General features: G+C 50.2%; 1 non-coding gene across 1 annotated transcript; it reads right to left on the bottom strand.

Annotated features, from left to right (window-relative positions):
* Window positions 1-208: 208 nt before the first annotated feature.
* LOC113885114 lies at window positions 209-343 on the bottom strand. The gene has a single exon (XR_003509153.1). It is a non-coding gene; the product is annotated as a small nucleolar RNA SNORA70 (small nucleolar RNA).
* Between the last annotated feature and the right edge of the window lie 22,197 nt (window positions 344-22,540).

Genomic DNA, 22,540 nt, shown 5'->3' on the forward strand with positions numbered 1-22,540 from the left:
GATCTTCTGGCGGCCAGGGAACTTGAACTTGGCTGTGCAGGGGGCTTCAGTCACATGTTCTTTGTTCTACAGCCTGGTGTGGATGGACATTCGGACTTGGCCAGTGTGGACCCTGGCCTCTGCCCTGGGGCTTTTCAGAGGCACCACGCACACCTGAATGGAGCCTGGACTGGGGACAGCATGCCAGTCACGGATGTCCACAGGGCAGGGCTGTCTCCAGGTCCCTTAGGGCCAGCCATGCAGGCAACAGGCTATACACACTGCCAAGGAGGCTGCTCTTTGCAGCCATTGCACACTGGGCCCCCACAAGGAAAAGAGCACAGGGGGGCTTCACTGGCCGTAAACTCCTTGGAAGGTCTTAACGCCAAGTGCACCTTCTGGCACAGACTGAGGTTCCTTCACTTGGTACACAGGACAGTGCCCAGGATTAGCCACGGGTGCTGCTCAGAAACACGCAAGCCCGCAGTGCGGGGCCTCGGTCTCCTCTCCTGTAGAATGGAGCGAGGACAGGACGGCCTCTCAGGTCTCTTCCAGCCCCGGAGCTCCGGTTGCCATGTGCGCTCCTGGTCAAGGGGGATGCCTGCCTGTCTCTGGAGCCTTTGCAAAGCTCTCTTTGATATCCAAAGAATGCAAGCTATGCAGAAAAGACAAAAGAGGAAACTGGTGAAGATCTCACGGTGATGGAGCCATTTCTCAGAATTCAGTTGTAAGCCTTAAAGGTCTGTGTTAACAACCTGAACCAGGAGAAGTCGTTGGACTGAAGGGAAAAGCATCTGACCAGTGGGGCGATCAGAGGGACAGACCCAAGCGTGTATTTAGAGAATTTCCAGAGACAGCACTGCACGGGATTTCCATGGTGTTGCTGACACCACAATGAGCCATCTCCAGCTGACTTGTAGGCCTGATGTCTACACGAAAATGCCAGTTCCTGGCAGAAAAAAAAGTCTTTTGGATACATCTGAGTTACGTGCCTCCTCCTGTGGCTCTGGGAAGGGTACAGGGACTGATGGATGACCAGGACCCAGGGAGAGGGCGGGTCGGGGGCTCCCGAGGAAGGGGCCTCCTCTGGCTCATGGGCAGCCAGGCTCTGGGAGGTGAAGCCCCTTCTGCTGTCCTTCTCGGCTCATGACTCCCCTGTCCCAATTCACTGGCTGTGATTTTGAGTCCTGCCAGGTTTGGAGGGGATGGGATCAGGGAGGAGAGTTGAGCCAGAGAACAGTTCCATCTGGGGGCAGGCGCTCCTGCTCTCCAGCCTAGCAGTTAGTGAAAGCTGACCCTCCAATGGGGGTCCCAGGGGTCCTCTGGAGATTCCGCAAACTGGGGTCCTTCAAAGGGAACCACTCAAATGTGGACCCCACTCTCCACCCTCGGACTGCTCTGCTCTCAGCTTGGGCTCCCTTCTTCGGGCACCACACAACATCGAAAGGTCCCCTTGGAGGCAACCTGGAACAGGTCCCCGTGACTCGCACGTGGACCATAGGAAAACAATCCATCCTCAGAGCAGCTCCTCTCCGCCTCTCTACCCTGCCTGTCCATCACAGTCAAGCAACTCAAGTCAAGTTCAGTGCGTGGAATTCTCCACCTGCAGGGCATTACGTATCAACTCCTGAAAGTTGTCCTGTTGGAGACATTCTCTCTCTCCCTCTCCTTCTGGGTCCCTCATCTCCAGGAAAGGAGGAAGCAATATCAGTGATGCTGATAACTTGCCGGGTATAAATCCTGCCCAAGGCAGCCAAAATTCCCTGCGAGGTGACTGGTGCTGGCAATTTTTCTTTTTTTCCAGAAGGAAGTAATCACTGCCCCCAAAAGTTGAAAGTCTGGCTAGTTTTTAAGGAATTTAAACTTGATTTGTTTCCCCCGATTCAAGAGCTTACCCAGCACAGAAGTTTTATAGAAATAGAGGAAAGAAGTAAAGACGGAGATTTGAAAGAGAGAGGAAGAGAGAAAGGAGGATGGGGGCTGGGGAAAGAAGAGGGGGCTTCAAAGAAGGGAAAGAAGTCCTCCAGCTCCTCCTGCACCCCCACTGGTCCCCGCAGCATCCCACAGTACGGAATCCCCAGGACCACTGACTCCCGGGGACTGGAGCTTGGCTGGCCTGGGGCTCCTTCCTCTTCATCCTCACCTCACCCCATCTGAGCCAACTTCATCTGCACCCTCGGCCTACTCAGGACCTTAACCTGCAAACAGTGCCACAGAAGCTGTGGTTTCCCCTAGACCGTCCTTCAAAGGCATCCCAGGACAGTGTGTGAGGCCAGGAAGAACCTCTGAAAGAGCTGGACCATTCAGCCTAGGGAGGAGGCGTGAACCACAGTTGGCTCTTTTGGGGTAGTAGGTCACCTCCCCCTCCCCCACGATACCACGAGTCCATTTCCTCCCCCCACGCAGCCCTGCCCCTGAACTCACTGCCCCTCTGAGTGCCCCCGGGAGTGGTTTCCCCTCTCCAGCCCACCCACGATCAACTGCAACATCTGGGCATCTTTTTTCTGGGTTAATCTTATCTCCTCCGATTGTGTAGACTCACTGGGGCCCAGTCTTTTTAGCCTCTGCTTTGATGAACCACTCCCACCACACACTCCCTGACTGTACCAACACTACTGAATCCAGCACAGAGTGGGTCCCTCAGATATTTTCTGGAGCCTGGGAGCCCCAGTCCTGTGGCCCGCAGGTTGAGAACCGCAAGACCACAAGGTCAGACCTGCCAAGTCACAGTGCCGACCAGAGCTGGGGCCCCGGCTGGGACCGTCCAGGCCTGTCCCTCCCGAGTCCCCAGCTTGTTCCCTGTCTTGGCCATCAGGTGGCACCACAGTTCCACGGGTCACCAGGACTGCAGCATCTGGGAGGGCGGCTTTCTCCTCCCGCTGTCCGCATGGACAGGTCCCCAGCCTGCGTGGAGGGGAGCCTGGGGCTGTGACCTGAGCCCGGGGCAAGTCAAAATCAGCACGTGGAACTCACCTCCTGCGGGGAGAGGTGGGGCTGTCCCATCTTTCCCGGGGCATGTTGGTTACCCCTCTTCAGAGGATGCGCTCTGCACTAAGCAGGTGAGCAGGAGTTCAGCAGAGCCCACCAAGGCTCTAACCAGAGGGCTCAGGGAAGCAGACACCTGGGTGTACCACTGACGTTCACCTCCACTGGGTGTGCCCGAGTCCCTACATTTTTTTCTTTTCATCCCCACCTGCCCCCACCCACTCCCCTTTCCCAATTCAGGCAGGAGAGTTGTTTGTATTCCCTACAAAGGTTTCAGTGGAAACCAAAGGGGCAGGGTACCCAGAGGAACCATCTGCCCCAGAAGCCACTTTTTTCTCAAGTCCTACCACCTTTTCCCCCTAAAGCCACTTTGACTTAGAAGACTTTCCACTAAAATCTCAGCAAACTGATCAGAAAAAAAAAAAAAAGTACTTATCCAGTACATTTGTTTTTGCCAATTAACCTTTCCTTCAGTTCAGTTCAGTTCAGTTCAGTCGCTCAGTCGTGTCTGACTCTTTGTGACCCCATGAATCGCAGCACGCCAGGCCTGCCTGTCCATCACCAACTCCCGGAGTTCACTCAGACTCACATCCATCGAGTCAGTGATGCCATCCAGCCATCTCACCCTCTGTCGTCCCCTTTTCCTCCTGCCCCCAATCCCTCCCAGCATCAGAGTCTTTTCCAATGAGTCAACTCTTCACATGAGGTGGCCAAAGTACTGGAGTTTCAGCTTTAGCATCATTCCCTCCAAAGAAATCCCAGGGCTGATCCCCTTCAGAATGGACTGGTTGGATCTCCTTGCAGTCCAAGTGACTCTCAAGAGTCTTCTCCAACATCACAGTTCAAAAGCATCAATTCTTTGGTGCTCAGCTTTATTCACAGTCCAAGTCTCACATCCATACGTGACCACTGGAAAAACCATAGCCTTGACTAACCTTTCCTTAAAGAAGGCATACAAATCGGATGATGTTGAATGATCTTGATTTCGCATCAGCACCTGGGGCTATGACCACAACCCCACCCAGAGACTCTGGCGTGAATAGCTGTCACCTCCAACCTCACCCCTGGGTCTGTGTGCCCTCATGTTCTGTGCCCATGGTCATAGCAACACAGACCACAGAGCATAACGGTGAGAAAGAAGAACTAAGAAGTACAGCTCTAAATCATTTACCAACAATTTAAAAGATACATTTTAATAAATGCAAACTGCAAACCAGCAATGGCATAATAATATGCAGGGCATACGAGGCTCATCTATAAGTTGAGTTTATTTGGTGTTCACGTGATCCCCAAGGCGGCTTTTACATTTGAGACTTCTCTCTTTCTCAGTCTCTCTCTGTTTTATACACACACACACACACACACGCACACACACACCTGCCTTCTGTGTCAGATGTCAGTTGGTCACACTCCCTAAGCCCTTCCCTGACACCCCCCAACCCAGCAACTGAGTGCATCGTGCTCCGAGCATCTCAGACTTACCCTGAACCAGGATGGTCCATGGTCCCATCCACACCGTGAGCTCCCCGGGAAAGGCACTGGGTTCCGCCCTTCTCTGGCGCTGGCCTGTGATCTGTTAGTCCATGAACACATGTGCGTGAGGCATGCACACACAGACTCACACCTTTTCATGGGAATTGGACTCCAGGGCATCTCCAGGGGCGACAGGGACCACATGCTCCTCTGCAAGACTCTGGGGTGCTTTTCCAAATGCCAGGGTATCGAGAAAGGAGTTTCTGTGGCCAGGGGCAGACTGAGACCTGGGCTCAGTGGAGACACAGACACACCGCTCACGTCTAGTCAGCAGGAGTGACTCAAAACGGCCTTGGGGCCCTCTCTTACCTCTAGCGCCTGGAAATGCCCTCTTCCGACACCCCAGAGGCCCACCCCCTTCCTAGTGGTCTCCAGCCTGAGAACCCGCTGCAAGGAAATCGCCAGCTTGTCGGGCCCATCAGCCACAGCCCCTCTGCCTCCCGATTATCCGTTTATCTGAGGAGGGTGGCTGAAGTTCTCTGCCTCCGGCCAGGCCAGGGCCTTCAAGCTCATCCCTCCACTGGGGAATCTGAACCCCAAACCTGCTCCCTGGGGTGTTTCCTCTCACCAAGGTCCTGCATTTCTAGGATGGCAAATCAATAAGCAAAAATGTTTTAAACTGGAAGATTACAATCCTGCTCTTCCTAGGTCATTTCTGTTTGGCCACAATGAGTAGAGACTTTGCTCTCTGCTCTTCTTGGCTTAATAAGGCGACTGGGAGGCCAGGGCCGCTCTTTAGAGAAGGTCCATCACCTTCAAGGGACCAAAAGGGCCTGAAATCATCTCCCCACCGCCTCATCCACAGCTCCCTCTAAGCTTCCTCAGCTTTGTTTCTCTCCCCGGCATTTATCCCCTCCTGAATTATATTAAATATGTATGCATTTGCCTGCTCATGATCTGTCTTCACCAAAAAGATGTCAGCTTCTTAAAGTTTATCACTGTAGCTGCAGAGCGCACAAGAGCGCCCAGACGTGGGAGGGATTTGATATGCATTTGCTGAACGAGTGAGTGAATGAATGCCTGAGTGAGTGAACTAATGAATGCATGAGAGTGATGAATGAATGCATGGATGATAGCTCCTGTCCCTCTGCGTCTCCAGCTCCATCTCCTATACTCTCTCCTTGGCCTCTGTACCTGGGCCACCCTGGCGTCCACTTCCTCTACTCACGGGTCTGTCCCAGGATCCAGCACATTTGATATATATCCGCCCCTTCCAGACCTCAGGAGACCCCTCTCCACCTGCCCCGAGGGACATCAGGCGCCCACCACACATGTCACACCTACCAGTACCTTTCTGCCCAGCCCTTGTTATCCTGTGCAATGTTATACTTATTAAAGAGATTATTTACCCAGTGACTGTGGTCTCTGCCCAATTACTCACCATGTATTCCCTGTTCTTAGGGGTACACTGCTGCTGTTGCTGCTAAGTCGCTTCAGTCGTGTCCAACTCTGTGCGACCCCAGAGACGGCAGCCCACCAGGCTCCCCTGTCCCTGGGATTCTCCAGGCAAGAAACTGGAGCGGGCTGCCATTTCCTTCTCCAATGCATGAAAGGGAAAAGTGAAAGTGAAGTCGCTCAGTCGTGTCCAACTCTTAGCGACCCGGTGGACTGCAGCCTGTCAGGCTCCTCCGTCCATGGGATTTTCCAGGCAAGAGTACTGGAGTGGGGTGCCATTGCCTTCTCCGAGGGGTACACAATAGGTTCTTAATAAATATTTACATCTGATGTTTATTATAGCGATGATATTTATTATACCTAAGTCTTATTTATGCTGATTTTATTGTGAATAGACATTTCCTTCCAACTCTTTGAGTTTAGGGGTAAAGGGTATGACTTGGAGGTGGTGGTTTAATTACTAAGTTGTGTCCTGCTGTTGCGACCCCATGGACTGTAGCCCGCCAGGCTCCTCTTTCCATGGGACTCTCCAGGCAAGAATACTGGAGTGGGTTGCCATTTCCTTCTCCAGGGGTATAATTTACAAAGATAGAAGTCACACCCCAGGTGACCAAGAAGTTTTAAGAATCTTTCTAGACAGACTTTGCTAAATCTTCCTACTTTCAGAAGCCAAAGCACATAGGATTAAACTCATTATTTTTCTGCTCTTTGCTCACCATGATGTTGTAAGCTGGGTACCAGAAGGATGGAGAGGTGAGATCAGGGGTGGGAGGCAAGGGGGTGATGACAGGGAACAGGAGGGTTTGCCAGAGAATGAGGTCAAGGTAGTTAATTCTGCATCTTGGTCTTCCCTCACTGGGGACTACCTCCCTACCCACCACTGCTACATTAGGAAAGGACAAAAAACAAGCCCTTATCACAAAACACCTCGGCAGTTCAGACTGTGAAAATGTCTGGTTTTCCTTACCGCCACGAGATTAGCAAGACAACTTGGATCCAATTTCATGGCGCTGGGAACATTCAGATACTGAGGGTATCGTGCCATGCAATCCTCTAAACGTACAGATAAGGGAATCGAGGTCCCCAAGATACCCTGGTTCACAGAACTCAACCCTATCTCCTAGGCCACTCTCTCGGCAGCAAGCTTTTGTTTCTCTAAATTAGCTAAAATTTCCAACGTCATTGTTTGGATTAGAATATGGTCAGTAATGGAAGACACATGACTGCCGATGAGAACAACATGTATATTAACTACCAGCGCATCCGGGCCACAGATAGCGAGTCTTCATCTGGGTTTCCCGCAAGGCAGCCTATGACAAAGGCTTGAGTGCAAACAGTTGATTCTGGAAGGGATGTCAGGGAGTGGGGAAGAAGGCGGTGGTTGGTGGTGGCAGGGGAGTGGGGAGGGGGGTGGTAAGAGAGCAGAGGCAGCCCATAAATTTGGGCTGAGGCTCAATTTCCCATCTTGCTGGAGACAGCCCGTGTTGGTTAGTCACCTCAACTCCATCCCTTCTCCACTGAGCTTGCCTGGGGGAGCCTAATGGGTGAGTAGCACTTACAACCTACCCGCCTGCCACCAACTCTCCTTGGCCAGAGCCCCTGAAGCAGGGCTGGGGGGCCATGGCGACCGGCTGCAGGCAGCCTCCAGGCAGGTCAGGGGGCATCCACATCCCCCCACCATGGTGTAGACAGGTGAGATGCTAAGCCATCTAAAGCATGACACTTCACCACCGATCCCTACAACCAGAGGGGCCTTGGAACTCATCCAGTGAGAACTCACCAAACATTTCTGTCAACGTCCAGGTAGTCAGTGTTTTGGGTTTGGGAGTGGCCTGGTCTCTATCTGGGACTACTCAGTTCTGTTCTATAGTCAGAAAGCTGCCATAGAGAATATGGGGAAACGGAGCGCGGCTGTGTCCCAGGCAACCTTTATTTACAAAAGCAGGCAGTGGGTAGACCTGGCCCTAGACCATAGCCTACTAAGCACTAATCTAAGCAAATCTTTTTATTTTAGCCTTGAGGAAAGTAGACCCACAAAACTGATCTTGGCTCAGGAGGCATAGTCAAGGACCTACTTCTTGAACCACACAGCAGGCTCATGTCCTCTCAATTCCGGATGGATTCAACAGTGGTTGGGAGGAAGGAGGGCAGTAAGCTTGAAACTGTGTAACCCAGATTGGGACTTGAACCCATGATCTTCCAACTAAATCACAAACCTGGTGTCAGGACTTCAGGAAGCTCAGGTTCTTGATGTCTCACTGCAGAAAAAATTCAGTGAGAGACAAATGGATGAGTAAGAAGTGAATGTATTTAGAGAGAAACACACGTCACAGACAGAATATGGACCATCTTGGAAGGCAAGAAGCCGCAGAATTTGGGGTTGTCCGTTTTTATGCTGATGCTGCTAAATTGCTTCAGTCGTGTCTGACTCTGTGTGACCCCATAGATGGCAGCCCACCAGGCTCCCCCGTCCCTGGGATTCTCCAGGCAAGAACACTGGAGTGGGTTGTCATTTCCTTCTCCAATGCATGAAAGTGAAAAGGGAAAGTGAAGTTGCTCAATCGTGTCCGATTCCCAGCAACCCCATGGACTGCAGCCCACCAGGCCCCTCTGCCCATGGGATTCTCCAGGCAAGAGCACTGAAGTGGGGTGCCATTGAGGGTGGGTAATTTCGTAGGCTAATGAGTGGGAGGAGTATTCCATCTATTTGGGGGGAAGGAGTGGAGATTTCCAGAAATTGGGCCACTGCCCTCTTTTTGACCCTTGGAACTTCGCATGGCGTCTGTGGGTGTGTGATTTAGCTTGCCAATGTATTACACTGAGCCTGTACTAAGGCTCAAGGTCTAGTGGAAGTTAACTCATCTGCTGCCTTAGACCTATTTGATTCTAATCAGTTTATTCATACCTTTGGGCTATGTCATTGTTTTTAAAGGTTGTGCCCTGCCCCCTTCCCTCCTGTTTTTAGATCAGGACATTTGCTCTCCCATGTTCGACCCAAGAGGTCTTTGCAAACTGAACACTTCCCTCTAACAAAGGTCCAGCCCAGCTGGTCCTGGTACTGACCTGCCCTCACTCCTTCAAGCACAGAGGTGGATAAGACATCCCCGGATGCCAGCACTGGGGATCTACACTTTCACGCCTCTCCTACTCTCTTCCCACACCTTTGTAGAAGTTCCTGTATTAAATATTCATGAATATTATGAAATTACCCAACTTCAGTGTGCTATCTGTTTACCACTGGGCTCCTGGCTGCCAAGATATAATACGCATCAAGTGACTGTCCAAAGCTCTACATGCTGTGATGCTCAAAGGGGAAGGAGGATCTTCTCCTGGTGGGTCCAGCAGGGCATGCTGACTCAGGCCTTGAGGATGGAGGGCAAAGATGAAGCCGTGTCTGGAGGCAGAAGGAGGATGGTGGGGTGTATGTGGTGGTGATCAGCTTCAAATCCTTTGCCTCAACTGAGCAAGAGGAGGCAGCCGAGGCAATGCAGTGCAGATTTAATGAAAAGGTCAGGAAAATCTGCCCTCCTGATGGGGAAAGAGCCTGCCAGCTGCAGACCAGAGGAGGAGATTAATCAAGATTGCCTGCCAGGGTGGCAGGAGGGCCAAGCAGACAGAGGAACCCCGGTGTGCACCGAGACCTTCAATCCTTCTAAAAGGTCACAGAGCAGTCTGAAAAGGCTTGTGATTCTTCCCAAGGAGGTGTGAGGTCAGAGTCAGGACCTGGGATCACAAAGTCCTGCCCTGCCTTTGGAGGCCAGACTCAAAGCCCTGGGCAAGGAACCAGGGGCTGCAGAAACCTACAAGAAACCACGCTGCCAGAACTCAGAAAGAAGGTCCTTCTCTCCTGGAGGATTGGTCACACTTACACGTCACCAAAATCGTGTCCCCGCTCCGTCCCCCTGTACAAACACAGAAGCCAGAAGGAAGGCACACACCGACGTGCAAAAGCCAGGATGCGTCATCTCCAAATGGACTACGTGGCCCATTTAGCAGCCTTCACCATGGATGCCTGAGACACTCTTAGAACCAGAACCCTATAAATTGAATATAAAATTCAAACAGGTTTCCTGTAGTCTATCAAGCTGGTGACTCCCTCAAAGCAGAAAACAGAATGCGCCAGAGCTGAAGAGGGAGGAGATGGAAACTTTATAAAGTTAAGACTGGATTTAGAATTCAAGGTTGGGCAGGCAGCTCACTCAGCCCCTGGAGTCGGGGCAGGGGCGGGGCAGGTGGTGATGGGGGAAGAGAAAAGGTTCTGGTTCTTCTATTTGACCTTGGCCTCCAAGGCAGATGTTGGCCCTGGTTATTTTTTTATGGAGTCACAACATGCAAATTTATTTTCCTCCCTAAACTGGATATTCCAGAAAGTCTTCTGTCTCTTCTTCCCATCAGCTTCATAGATTTTGATCCCATTGGCTTTAGAATTTCAGCCATCCGGCTGACATGTGTACCTTGAGCACCTACTCTGTGCCCCAGAGTAGATTCTCTGGCCCCTCTCTGCGCACTCCTCGGGGTGTTTTGGTTCTTTTTCCCTGTTCCCCCTCCCCTCCTTGGTTAACTTCCTAAACAGCCTCCTTGGCCTGCAAAGATGCAATGAGTATGTCATCCCTCTCTTTGGCAAATGAGGCAGTCACCATGGTGCTGAGATATTTTATTCTTACGGACCTGCCACTGGGCTGTGATCTCCTAGGGAGAAGAGAAGCATTGCAGTTCGCAAGTTCAGGCTCAATTTCCACCCCTTCCTGCCAACCAGCCTGGTGACCTTGGATATGCTGATGGTGAACTGTTCGAAGCCTCAGTCTCCTAATCCGGAGGTTGAGGATAATGCCACTTCTCTCGAAAACACGTTGGGGAATTAAGTGCAAAAACTTTTGCAGGTGATGTGGGAGCCATTCTCATACGCACCCAGACCTCTTGTTGGCAGACGCGTGGACTTCCCAGTAGAAGAAGGCGTAAAACTACAAAGAAGAAAGGACGGGGTGAGAAAGGTGAGAGAGAGAGATTCCCTGCTCTGCTAACACTACGCAGGTCATGAGGAGAGGTCAACAGTAACCTCCTGCCCAGCACGCTGGTGTTTCATGGTGGGGGTCCCTTCTCCCTTCCTCCAGGCCAGTTTTCCTGCGAAGAGCCATCCCGCAGGTAGCCAGAGAACAGGGCTATTTCAGAGCCATGAAAAGATTGGGGCTTTATATTCAAATAATAGGTTAATGCCACTTCTGGCTGGTTGCTATGAACTTGTGGGAGGCAGTGTCTGCTTTCCAGCTTTGACTCTCTCCCTCTGGCCTAAGAAAGACTTTCCTTCTCAACCAGGACTGGATGTGGGAGCTTTGGTTTTTATGTGGGACCTGTCTGAGAAGGAAATTCTTGTCTAGCTAGAAAAGCTCAAAGCTCTAGAGAAGAAGCTGGGGCCTTGCGGAGGAACCTGGCTGATCAAAGTCACTCTAGATCCCGGTGGGTGGTGGGCAGGAGTCCCAGGGGGCAGGTGTGCAGAGCCCCTCGATGTCAAGGGAGAGAATTTGGTCCCTTCTGTGTCCCGTGGGTGAAGTCCACAGGGACCAGCTTGGACCTGGGCTTGTCCCCTGCAGGCTGGCTGGCAGATGGCTGTGCTTCATGTTCTCCTTGGATAGCCCTTTAAAATAAAAGACATCCGTGATTTGAAACCCTCAAGAATCACTGAGTGGGGGATGGGGGCGGGCATTAAAAAAAAAAAAAAAAAGAATCACTGAGTGGCAGGTGCTGGGGGTTTGGCTGAAGCAGCTACCGCTGTGACCCACCCCAGGACCTGCCCTGGTACTGAAACCAGGGGCAGGAGGGAACTGTCAACTGAAAAAAAAAAAAAATGCACCACCTGAAAATGGAGAGCTGTGTTTCATTCTGTGAAATAAAGCACAAAGAGGTAAGGGAGGAGCCAGGATATACTGGAGATTTAGCAAAAAAAAAAAAAAAATCAGGTAGTTGGACTATCAAAAGATTAAAGGAAATCAAGCATCTCAAGTAATAAATTTCACACTTTTCACTGCATGGGAAGATGCAAAAGCTTGAACGCATTGAAATGATCCCTTAGATGTAGACCTATCTTATTTTTCTGCATCCTAAATCCCCTCAGGGTGCAGGGCAGAGGGTCAGAGGCGGGCAGCTGCAGTGGCTGATGGCTTGATGGCCGCAACATCCTTTGTTTGCTAACATGGCGGCCGACATTCTCTGTCCACCATCGCACCCACGGTTGATTCTCACCAGTCAAATGCAGAACTAGGTCGTTTTTTCTCAAAGTCTGGCTCTTGGATCACCCTTTTCAAATGACCAAGGTATGTTGTGACAAGACAGACTCTGGGGTCCTCCAGGCTGATCAAACGATCCTTATCTTGGAACCCAAGACTAAAGAATCACTAAATCTCTTCTCATCTTTGAAAGGATCAGGTCTTCAGCGTCAGAGTCTGATTAAAATACCACCCGCAATATAAAATAAAATACCACCCACACGTCCCTTCCTTAACTGAAAGCTGTGGCCCATATTCAAGCCAAATCTCATGGAGATAAGCTGTTATCAGTCACTTAAACCTGAGTCAGGCCAGGCTTCAGATCCTTTTTGAGGATGGATAGAAACATGAATGTGCAGAAAAGTAGGGGCAGCGGGAGAGGGGAGGAGGTGGGATGGGGCAGGGGAAGGAAAGGAGAGGGCAGAGGAATAAGAGCTTCTTCTGGGCTGAACGTTGTCCCTTCATGATTTAAGCCAGGCCTGATGCCAAGTAGGAAGTCAATCTTCAAAAGTCTGCACTTGCCTTCCAAGACAGGGGGCTGTTTCCGACTTTGCTACAAGTTTGGAGTTTAGTACCTCCGGACTAAAGCCTTCAACTCTCCCTGCAACAGAACGTGTACTGCAGACCAGTGCTTGCCAAAGGCCTTCCTGCTCAAAAATAATATTTGTGGAGGGACGGAGCGTGTCTCAGAGAAGCTCTGAGCAGTCCGGAAGCTTCTCGCTCACAGGCTGGTCCTGTGTAACCAGCCGCACCCCATCCACGACCCCATCCATCCCTCATGTTTTGGCACTTCTGGGGGACACACCAGCCCCTTCAGACACTCCAGCAGGAACCAGGAAACACTGGAGGGGGGTTTGGGGCAGTACTATGAATACCCCCTCTCAGAAAGGACTGGAACAGGCACCAGAGCTGTCTTAGCCTGAATTTAGTGCTGTTTTCACTTCTGTTTGAAACGGTTTGGACCTTCTGCACTCCTGGGCCTCTTTAGCCCCGTTTTCCCAAAGATTCAATTCCTTTTTCTTCATTTATGGCATGCCGCTCTCAGAACTCCCCAAACTCCCAGGAAACCACCCCCGTTCAGTGCTTCTCGTATGCCCCCCACCCGTCTCCCCCCAGAAGCCTCTCCCCTTCTGGTCTCTCGGAGGTGCCCTGGCCCTTCCAAGGGGCTCCTCCCAGCAATTCTGCCTCTGGCAGCAGAACCAGTGAGCAGTGGGACCATTCTGGAAGGTGCACGCTTCCACTTCTCAGAATCAGGTAGGAAATGCTAGAAAAGACCGAAAGGGCGTGGGTCAGTCAGTCAGGTTCACTGAACTCCTCGCTCATGACCAGGAGATTCTGGAGAAGAGCAGAGAACAGGAGGCGTGACTTCTGCTCCCAAGAAGCTCAGAGCCGGAAGGTGCTGACCATCCTCCACTCCACAGCCACCGCTGGGTGTTTCAGGCAGGAGAGCTCAGAGCCCACACCAGGTGACTTCAGCACCGCTGTCCTTCTCGCCGTTACGGAAAGGGAGACCCCCAGAGGTGACGCAGCCCCGCAGCGGGACCGGGATGGGCCGCGATGTTAAGTCAGGGTCAGATGGCCCAAAGCCCAGGGCCCTTCCCGCCCAGTCGGCTGGACCTCCAATGCCAGGGTGGGAGGTCTGGTGCTGAGCTCGCAGGGACTGGTCCTGGAAAGCCGAGTGTGGACTTGAGGAAAAGCAGCTCTTTCTAGAAGGGAACCTGGGGTCCACGTAGGAGATGCACGGAAAGGAAGAAGGGTAAAGACTCTTCACTGCCATCTAAGGGGCTGCTGAAGGTGGGAGGAGAGGGGACAACAGAGGATGAGATGGTTGGATGGCATCACCAACTCAGCAGACATGAGTTTGAGCAAGCTCCAGGAGTTGGTGATGGACAGGGAGGCCTGGTGTGCTGCAGTCCATGGGGTCGCAGAGAGTCCGACACGACTGAGCAACTGAACTGAACTGAACTGAAGGGGTTGTTAAACCAGTCAACACGATCAAGTGACTTTGTGCTTGTTAATCGTCTTGCAGGGCTGATACTCTGATTTACAATAAGTATATAGTCTTTGTCCTGGTTCTAGCAGTTCCTAAAACCCTTGGAATTTCCTAGAGATGAGAGCCTTAAAAATGCCTTTTATTATGTTAAGGACGTCACTTTGGGGATGCCTCCATAGGATGAGGACTGGTTGCCAGGGGAAGCAATCACATGATTGGAGGGTTGGACCTTTTAGTCCCACCCCGACCTCTGGGGAGGGGAGAGGGGCTGAAGCTTGAATTGATCGCCAATGGCCAATAATTGAATCAATGGTGCCTGTTTGATGAGGCCTCCATAAGAACCCCAAGGACTGAGTTGGAGAGTGGCCAGGATGATGAACGCATCATGATGTGGGGAGAATGGTACCCAGAGAGGGAGTGGATGTGCCCTTCACCACACCTCACCCTCAGCACCTCCTCCATCTAGCTGTTCCTTTTATAATGAACCAGTAATCTAGTAACTAGGGGCTTCCCAGGTCACTCAATGATAAAGAATTTGCCTGCCAAGCAGGAGGCCTGGGTTCAATCCCTGGGTTGGGTAGATCCCCTGGAGGAGGGCATGGCAACCCACTCCACTATACTTGCCTGGAAAAACCCATGGACAGAGAAGCCTGGTGGGGTACAGTCCATGGGGTCGCCAAGGGCTGGACACTATTTAGCGAGTAAACATTCTAATAACTCAGTGTCTCTCTCAGTTCTGTGAGCTGCTCTGGTAAATGGACGTCGCCAGGCAGGGGGTCCCGGGAGCCTCCGATCTGTAACAGGTCAGTGAGAAGCAGAGGGGTCAGTGAGGACTTGCAGTTGGGTCTGAAGGGGGCGGGTGGGCTTAGCCCCCTAACCTGTGGGATCTGATGCTCTCTTAGAAGGCAAGGTCAGACGTGAGCTGACTCACGGGACAACCAGATCTTGTTGGAGAATGGTTGCTGATGCGGGGAGACCCCCTTACTCCCACCATTGGAATTGGTACCAAAAGTTTTTAAAGGCAAAATTCAAACAGCAGATGGGTAGATGGAATTAACTTTTCCGAGTGAGCCCACCGACCTCTTATCCTCACAGCCCCTAGGATGAAAGGAATGTAAAAGCAGCTCCCTGTCATGCTTTTCTTCCTGAGACCCAGGTCAGCTGTCCATCCTGTAACAATGAGGGGGGCTCCACGTTCAGCCCACACTGTCCACCAACCTGTCCACGCCCTGGGCACCGCAGCTGTGAGCATCTCCTCCCAGGCCAGGCCCCCGCCAAGTACATGGCTCCACTCCTGGGAAGTGCCACCAACTGGCTTATCATCCAGCCACGATTGCCAAGGGCCTGCTCTCTGCCAGACACTGTTCCAGGCCCTGGGATACATCCACCGGCTGAATGCCCTCTTCTGCAGCCTTCATGCTATCAGAGAGGGACAGGCATCTACAAGCAGGGAGAAATGAGACGGCCAGGTAGGTCATCACAGGTGGGGAGCACTCTAGATGGAGGGCCACTGGAGACCTTTTAAACTGGGGGTTGGGGCCTAAGGGACAGGGAGGTTTAAGCCTGCCCAGAAGCTGGAGGGTGAGAATGCCCGGTAGAAGGGGCAGCTGGTGAAATGCTCAAAGGTAATCAGTTTCTCAGTTTGAGGAACCAAACAGAGGCAGACAGGCTGAACGTCAAGAACATGAGTGCGCCTGGTACTCAACCAGCAGACACCAGTGCCCACATGCTTGGTTTCTGGCTGACATCTGTTCTGATTGGGCAATTGTCCATTCCAACTTCGTCAGGTAGCTAGTCAGACACGAGCAGTCCCACCCCATCCTGGAAGGCGTCATCTTTCCCTCCCCCACTGGGACACTGGTGATTAGAGCAGATGCAGAGAACTTCCCTCTCCTGGTCAAGGATCACTGCTAAGTTTCTAGCCTTATCAGATCAAGCAAGATAAAATCACCAGCACAGGCTAGTACAGACCCACCAAGACCTAAAAAGTGACTCAAAGTAACCCAGGGCTCATTATGCCATAATTAAAATAAATCAACATGGCAGGTTTTGCTCCTCTCTCATGCCATGGTATTCAGGGCCTTGTGGACCATCGCAAGGAGTTTGGATTTATTCTAAATGAGGAGGGTAAACCCACGGAGACTTTTAAGCACACGAGTGAAGTGGACTGTTCATACTTGAAAAGGTAGCCTGAGCTGCTCTTTGGGAACTGGATAGGAGGCAGTGTCTGCAGTAGCTCAGATGGAAGAAAATGCTGCCATCATGGCAGTGGGTATGCGGAGAACGGGGTGTTAAATTTGGTCATTCTCAGTGATGGAGGGGCTGTGGGGGCAAAGGGATGAGAAATTAAGGACTCCTATGGTTTTGGCCTCAGCAACCACATGGACAGAAACTTCATTTGCAGAATATGACAAGGGTAGGTCAATGAATAGTTTTCAATAAAAAACGTCATTGATGGCTTCCCAAGAAACCATGGTTTCGGGAGCACAGCAAACAGCCTAGATTGTTACATGTTAAGCAGGTCAGAGCTGTCTAGGCCACAGCAGCAGGCTTTCATCACGCCCACCCCAACTCCAGATTTGCACCAGCAGGGTCTAATCTCAAGGATTTTGGTGCACAGAAGACTTACTGGAGACAGTGTGTCCTGAATGTGGTGGTCAGGAGTGGAAACTGCTTTCTGCTTTCAGCCTGAACCAGTTACAAAGAGCAGGGCCTCCCAGGGCTTAGAAAAGAACATCTCAGATGAGGTCTCAAGGGAGGCTCTGCCTCCCTCACTGGTTTTTCCCAAAAAGACTAGAGGGATTTGGCTCAAGGTCAACTTGTCCTTTTACCCCTTCAGCTTATCAACCTTCTGTTTCTCCCCTCTATCCCTTCTGTCTCTGTGACAGTAGCAAGATCCTACTTTGAACTGTGCGTTCAGACTCACACAGCTCTTCTGCATGTGTGATCTCATTTGATCTTCTCAACAAGCCTAAAATTATCATTCCCAGTTTACAGATAAAAACCTGAAACTCACAGGCTATCACTTGCGCAAGATCATAAAAAGAGAACTCATGGCTTTCCTCTAGATATGCCCTTCCTCTGGTTTTCTCCATACCAATGATGGCATGCACCAGTTATGCAAGGATTCGTGCCAGAAGCCTGGAAAACATTTTTGACGCTGTCTCTTTCCCAGTCTTTGTTTCATCAATGACCAAATCCCATCATCCCTGTCTCCTAAACAACCTTCCTTGTCTCCAGATATAGACCACTAGCTAAGTCATCATTATCCCTGCCTGGGATGATAAAGTGAAAGTAAAGTCACTCAGTCGTGTCTGACTCTGTGCCACCCCATGGACTGTAGCCTACCAGGCTTCTCCATCCATGGGATTTTCCTGGCAAGGGTACTGGAGTGGGTTGCCATTTCCTTCTCCAGGGGATCTTCCCAACCCAGGAATTGAACCGGGTCTCCCACATTGCTGGCAGATGCTTTACCCTCTGAGCCACCAGGAAAACCCCTTACCAGGAATGATAATACAGCCTCTTATCTCATCTCCCAACACCACTCATTCTCTCAGTTCAGTTCAGTTCGGTCGTTCAGTCATGTCCAACTCTTTGCAAACCCATGGACTGCAGCATGCCAGGCCTCCCTGACCATCACCAACTCCTGGAATTTACTCAAACTCATGTCCATCGAGTCAGTGATGCCACCCAACCATCTCAGCCTCTGCCACCCCCTTCTCTTCCCTCCTTCAATCTTTCCCAGCATCAGGGTCTTTTCCAAGGAGTCAGCTCTTTGCACTCGTTCTCTTGCATCCATTCTTGACACCAGGTTGAGAATTGTTGCGGCAATGCAAATCTGATTACGTCATTCTCTATTTTAAAGCTCCTTACAAAGTCCCAAGGTCTAATAAACAAAGCAAAAGAAGAAGAAGTAGAAGAAGAAGAAAATGCATAATCTGGTTCCCACGCACCTCATGGTTGAGTGCCTGCCACGTCTTCATCTTCGTCACGGCTGCTTCTTCCCCTCCACCCCTAAGTTTAGGCACTACACCTTCATTCCATTCTCCAAAGACGCTGAACATCTCCAGCCTCAGGACCTCACACCTGTTGTTCCCTCTGTCTGAATGTCCTTTCTTTCAGTCCAAAATCACTTCATCTGGTCAGTTTCAACTCGAGCTTTTGGTCTCAACTTATATATTCCTTCTTCAGAAAAACCTTTCTGGCTTGTCCAGATGAGGTCAAGTTGTTCTCTTGTATAAACTTATATCTCTCCCTAATGACTAGAATCACAATTAGAACTCTTTCATTATTTATGCAATTGTCAAAGTTGTCTATTGCCCCAAAAATGCTGCATCACAAACAGCTCCAAAACTCATGGACTTCACACAATAATCATATTCTCATGGATCTACAGATGAATTAGATATGACAGAGATAGTGTGCGTGTGTGATGTGATGTGTGTGTGGTATGTGTTTGTGGAATGTGGGGTGTGTGTGTGTGTATTGGGACAAAGAGTCAGAGAGCAAAATCAAGGAGCTCAACTTGCAAGTACTTGAAAATCCAGAGTTCTGGTTCTCCAAGTCTCTTGACTTGAAATCTTAGCATATGTTAGATGTTTTGCACAAAATTTGGCTGTCACACTCAGAAACAATTTACTTATCCCATCTCCCCATGCCACTCACTCTTACTTCCCCACAAAGCACCAGCCCCACAGGGACTGTGATGGCTGTGTGTCAGCACTTGAACTCTCACAGTCTCTTTGCCTCTTCCACACAATGAGATGATTCGATTCTGTGTTCATTTAGGCTTATTAGGCTAAGTGGTGTAACAAAGCACTCCCAGATACAATGACTTAATAAGTTAAAGTCTATGTCTCTTTCTCATAAAATCTAAACTTATGTAGTTCAGAGTAGTGTGTATGTGTGTGTATGTGTATGTGTGTGTATGTGTATGTGTGTGTGTGTGTGTGTGTGAGTGTATGTTAGTTGCTCAGTCATGTCCAACTCTTTGAGACCCCATGGACTATAGCCCACCAGGCTCCTCTGTCCATGAAATTCTCCAGGCAAGAATACTGAAGAGGGTTGCCATTTCCTTCTCCAGGGGATCTTCCCAACCCAGGGATCGAACCTGGGTCTCCTCCACTACAGGCAGATGCTTGACTGTCTGAGCTACTAGGAAAACCACAATTCAGGGTAGTAAATCAGCTCTAATCGAAAGGTCAGGGAGCCCACCTAGTGGGTCCCCTCTCCTGTGGTCACACATGCTTCCACCTCTGGATTTACAGCGACAGAAATGAGAGACAGAAGAGTCAGGCTTTGCTCTTTAAGGAGATGACACTTAAAGACTTCACATCTCATTCTGCTCATATCCCTCTGGCCCATGACAAGCTGCAAGGCCCCTACACTGCAAAGAAGGTTGGGAAATTCAGTATGTAAATGGATCATAATTACAAGCTAAGAGTGGGGGAAATAGTGGGCATGGGGCTCTGTATGTCAATAAGTTAAACATAAGTGTGAGAAGAGAGCTTCTACCAGAGACAAGTGGATCTTGAAAGTTCTTTTGGGTCCTCCAACTAGAGGCTGTGTTCTTCAGCCATTACACAATCTTTCCCAATTATTGGCTTCATCTCATTGTCATGTCTTTACTCCAAATAGTCCGTCTTGTTGTTTGGCACACTTTACAATCCACGGCTCACTGTGATCTTGAATCTCCCCGACATATTTCATATGGATTGGCCAGCTCGTGTGCTTTTTTCTTCCATCTTTTGCATGACCGCTTGTAAAATCTGAGCTAATTAGCAAGCTTCATGGTGGTTATGCTGTTTCTTTGATGACTGTTCTTGTTCTCTTCATTGCTATTATTCCCAATTATTGGTTGGCTTTTCACATGTCATGGAATCTCTTAGGTTATTTTTGGATTTTTTTTCCCCCTTTGGGAATCCTTTCCTAATAACTGAGGCATGTATCTGGCTATGCCCAACATCCTCTTCCTTTTATTTCTCCCAGGCTCCCAGAACAGGAGCCTTTCACCTGCTCAGCCCAGGAGAAAGAATTAAAGCCAGGGCAAGAGTTCCCTATATCCCTTACCCCACCTTTCAAAAGCTGAGAGATTAAGGCGAGTCAGTATTCACAGAGGCTTGATTTTCTGCGGATTATTCCCCATTGCTTCTTTAGTCTAGAGCACAGACTCCAATCTTTTTGGCACCAGGGACCTGTTTGGTGGAAGGTGAAATTTTTCCATAGATCAGACTTGGGGGGAGGATGGTTTGGGGATGATTCTCATAAAAAGCATGAACTCTGGATCCCTCACCTGTGCAGTGCACAGCAGGGTTTGCACTCCTCTGCAATCTAATGCTGCAGCTCTTCAGACAGAAGGCAGAGCTCAGGCAGTCCTGTGAGCCATGGGGAGTGGCTGTAAATACAGATGAATCTTCACTTGCTTGCCCACCGCTCACCTCCTGCTGTGCAGCCCAGTTCCTAACAGACTGCAAACTAGGACCAGTTTGTGGCCCAGGCGTTGGAGATCCCTGGTCTAGAGGGAGATTTCAACACTTTAATACGTCATCTGCAAGTGACCATGGCCAGATCTTTCCCAGTTTCTTGCTGTGGTTTCTTTCTGCTAATCTTTGAGCCCCACGCACTGTTTAGCATTGTCCGACCTCATTGTCCAACCAACACAGCCAGCCCAGTGGTAACAATGCTCTTGACAGCACTTCTGAAGCTTCTGGGCTTTCCTGGACTCAAGCCACTTTCCCTTTACTTTATTCCAGGATCCTGTTGCTCATGATGACTCTCTTTGTCTGGAAAAGAATAGGAACCTTGCCTGGATGGAAGGGCCAAAGAATAAAGTGGGCAGTGCTCAGGGAAACAGGAAAGAGCCAAGGAGAAAACTGAAAAAGAACAGAGGTTTGGCTGGAACTCAGGCTCTGAAGGTCATGGCCAGCAGACCCCAAGAGCCCGCAAGCAATGGCAGCCAAGGAAGGAGGTGCAGCCAGCTGGCTCGGGGGCCCTAGAAGGAGAGAACTCTGAGCTGATGGATCCTCAGAGTGCCCTGCGTGGTACAGGGGAGAGAAGCGAGCCTCCATCATCCAGGCTCTGGTCAACAGATGGAGGAGCGAGATGGAAGAGTTCCAGACATTAATTCCCAAAGTGTGGATGACAAAGACAGCCAGCCCTAGGGGGGCAGAGCTGGCCAGGACCCACAAGCCCATGTGAGCAGCTCAGGAATGCTGCCTTTTGGTGAAGAGGGGACTGCGCAGAGCTAGCCCCCGAGGGAGGCTTTGCAGAGATAGAGGTGGGCATTCGTTGCTCTGCTCCAGAGTCTGCTCCACACCCTTTGTGTTTTTCAGGTAAGTGAGTAATGGGGAGATTGATGCAACCACAGAATAGAGAGTCCAAAGAGGGTCTTCCATTTCTCTGTGTCAGAGACTCAAAACGAAAGATAGGGATGGTTGAACTGAGCCCAATGTTACCCTGGTTTGAGTTTCATTCAGAATAAGGACAGCTATTTGAAACAGTTCACATCAGAACTTAGAACTGGAAATACTTCTATTGCATGTTGAAAAGCATCCTCGGAATCAATTCCAGGTTTAGCAGGAGAAAGAGGGTCTGGGGTAGTAATACTTTGGATTTGTGGCAGCCTTCCTTCACCTCAGGGAAAGAATAGTGTCTTCTTTTTGACCACGTTTTCTTTTTTTTCGTAATTTATTTGGCCACACTGTACAGCATGTGGGATCTTAGCTCCCCAACCAGGGATTGAACCCAGGCCCCCTGCATTTAAAGCATGAGGTCTTAACCCCTGGACCACCAGGAAAGTCCCTGACCACATTTTCTATCAGAGACGGTGTTAAGGTCTGAGAATAAAGGTCACAGTGTAACCTCCTCTGCTACTCAGGAAAAAGCAGAAGCAGAGTCCCTGCCCATCAGTTGAGGCTCAAGGTTACAAGGGAGCCCAGAAAGTTGGCACAAAAAGACTCGGAGGCAAGACAGAACATTTATAGGCATTGTTCTCAGAAGGGCTGGCTTACCAGCCCCTGCCCGCTCGCACTTTTAGAGATGCAAGTCGCATTCTCCACTTTTTTCCCTACCTTTTCTCACTATTCTGGAGCATCTCAAACTCAAGAAGCCCAGGACATAATCTCCAGGTCTTGGGTGAACAGAGGAACCAGTTGATTTCCCAGAAGTCAAGACAGACCTCAAGAAATAGAAGCAAATCTGTCCGTGAGCTTTTCTACAGTCCCACGAATATTTTGTGAATGAAATCAGATGAAAACTTTTTAAAATGTGTCTGCTTTGCAATATTTACAGTTGCCAAGATATGGAAGCAACCTAAATGTCTACGTACAGATGAATGGATAAAGAAGATGAGGTCTATGTATATACAATGGAATACTGCTGCTGCTAAGTCGCTTCA

The sequence above is a fragment of the Bos indicus x Bos taurus genome, chromosome 27 (assembly GCF_003369695.1).
Source record: "Bos indicus x Bos taurus breed Angus x Brahman F1 hybrid chromosome 27, Bos_hybrid_MaternalHap_v2.0, whole genome shotgun sequence".
Classification (NCBI taxonomy): Eukaryota; Metazoa; Chordata; class Mammalia; order Artiodactyla; family Bovidae; genus Bos; species Bos indicus x Bos taurus.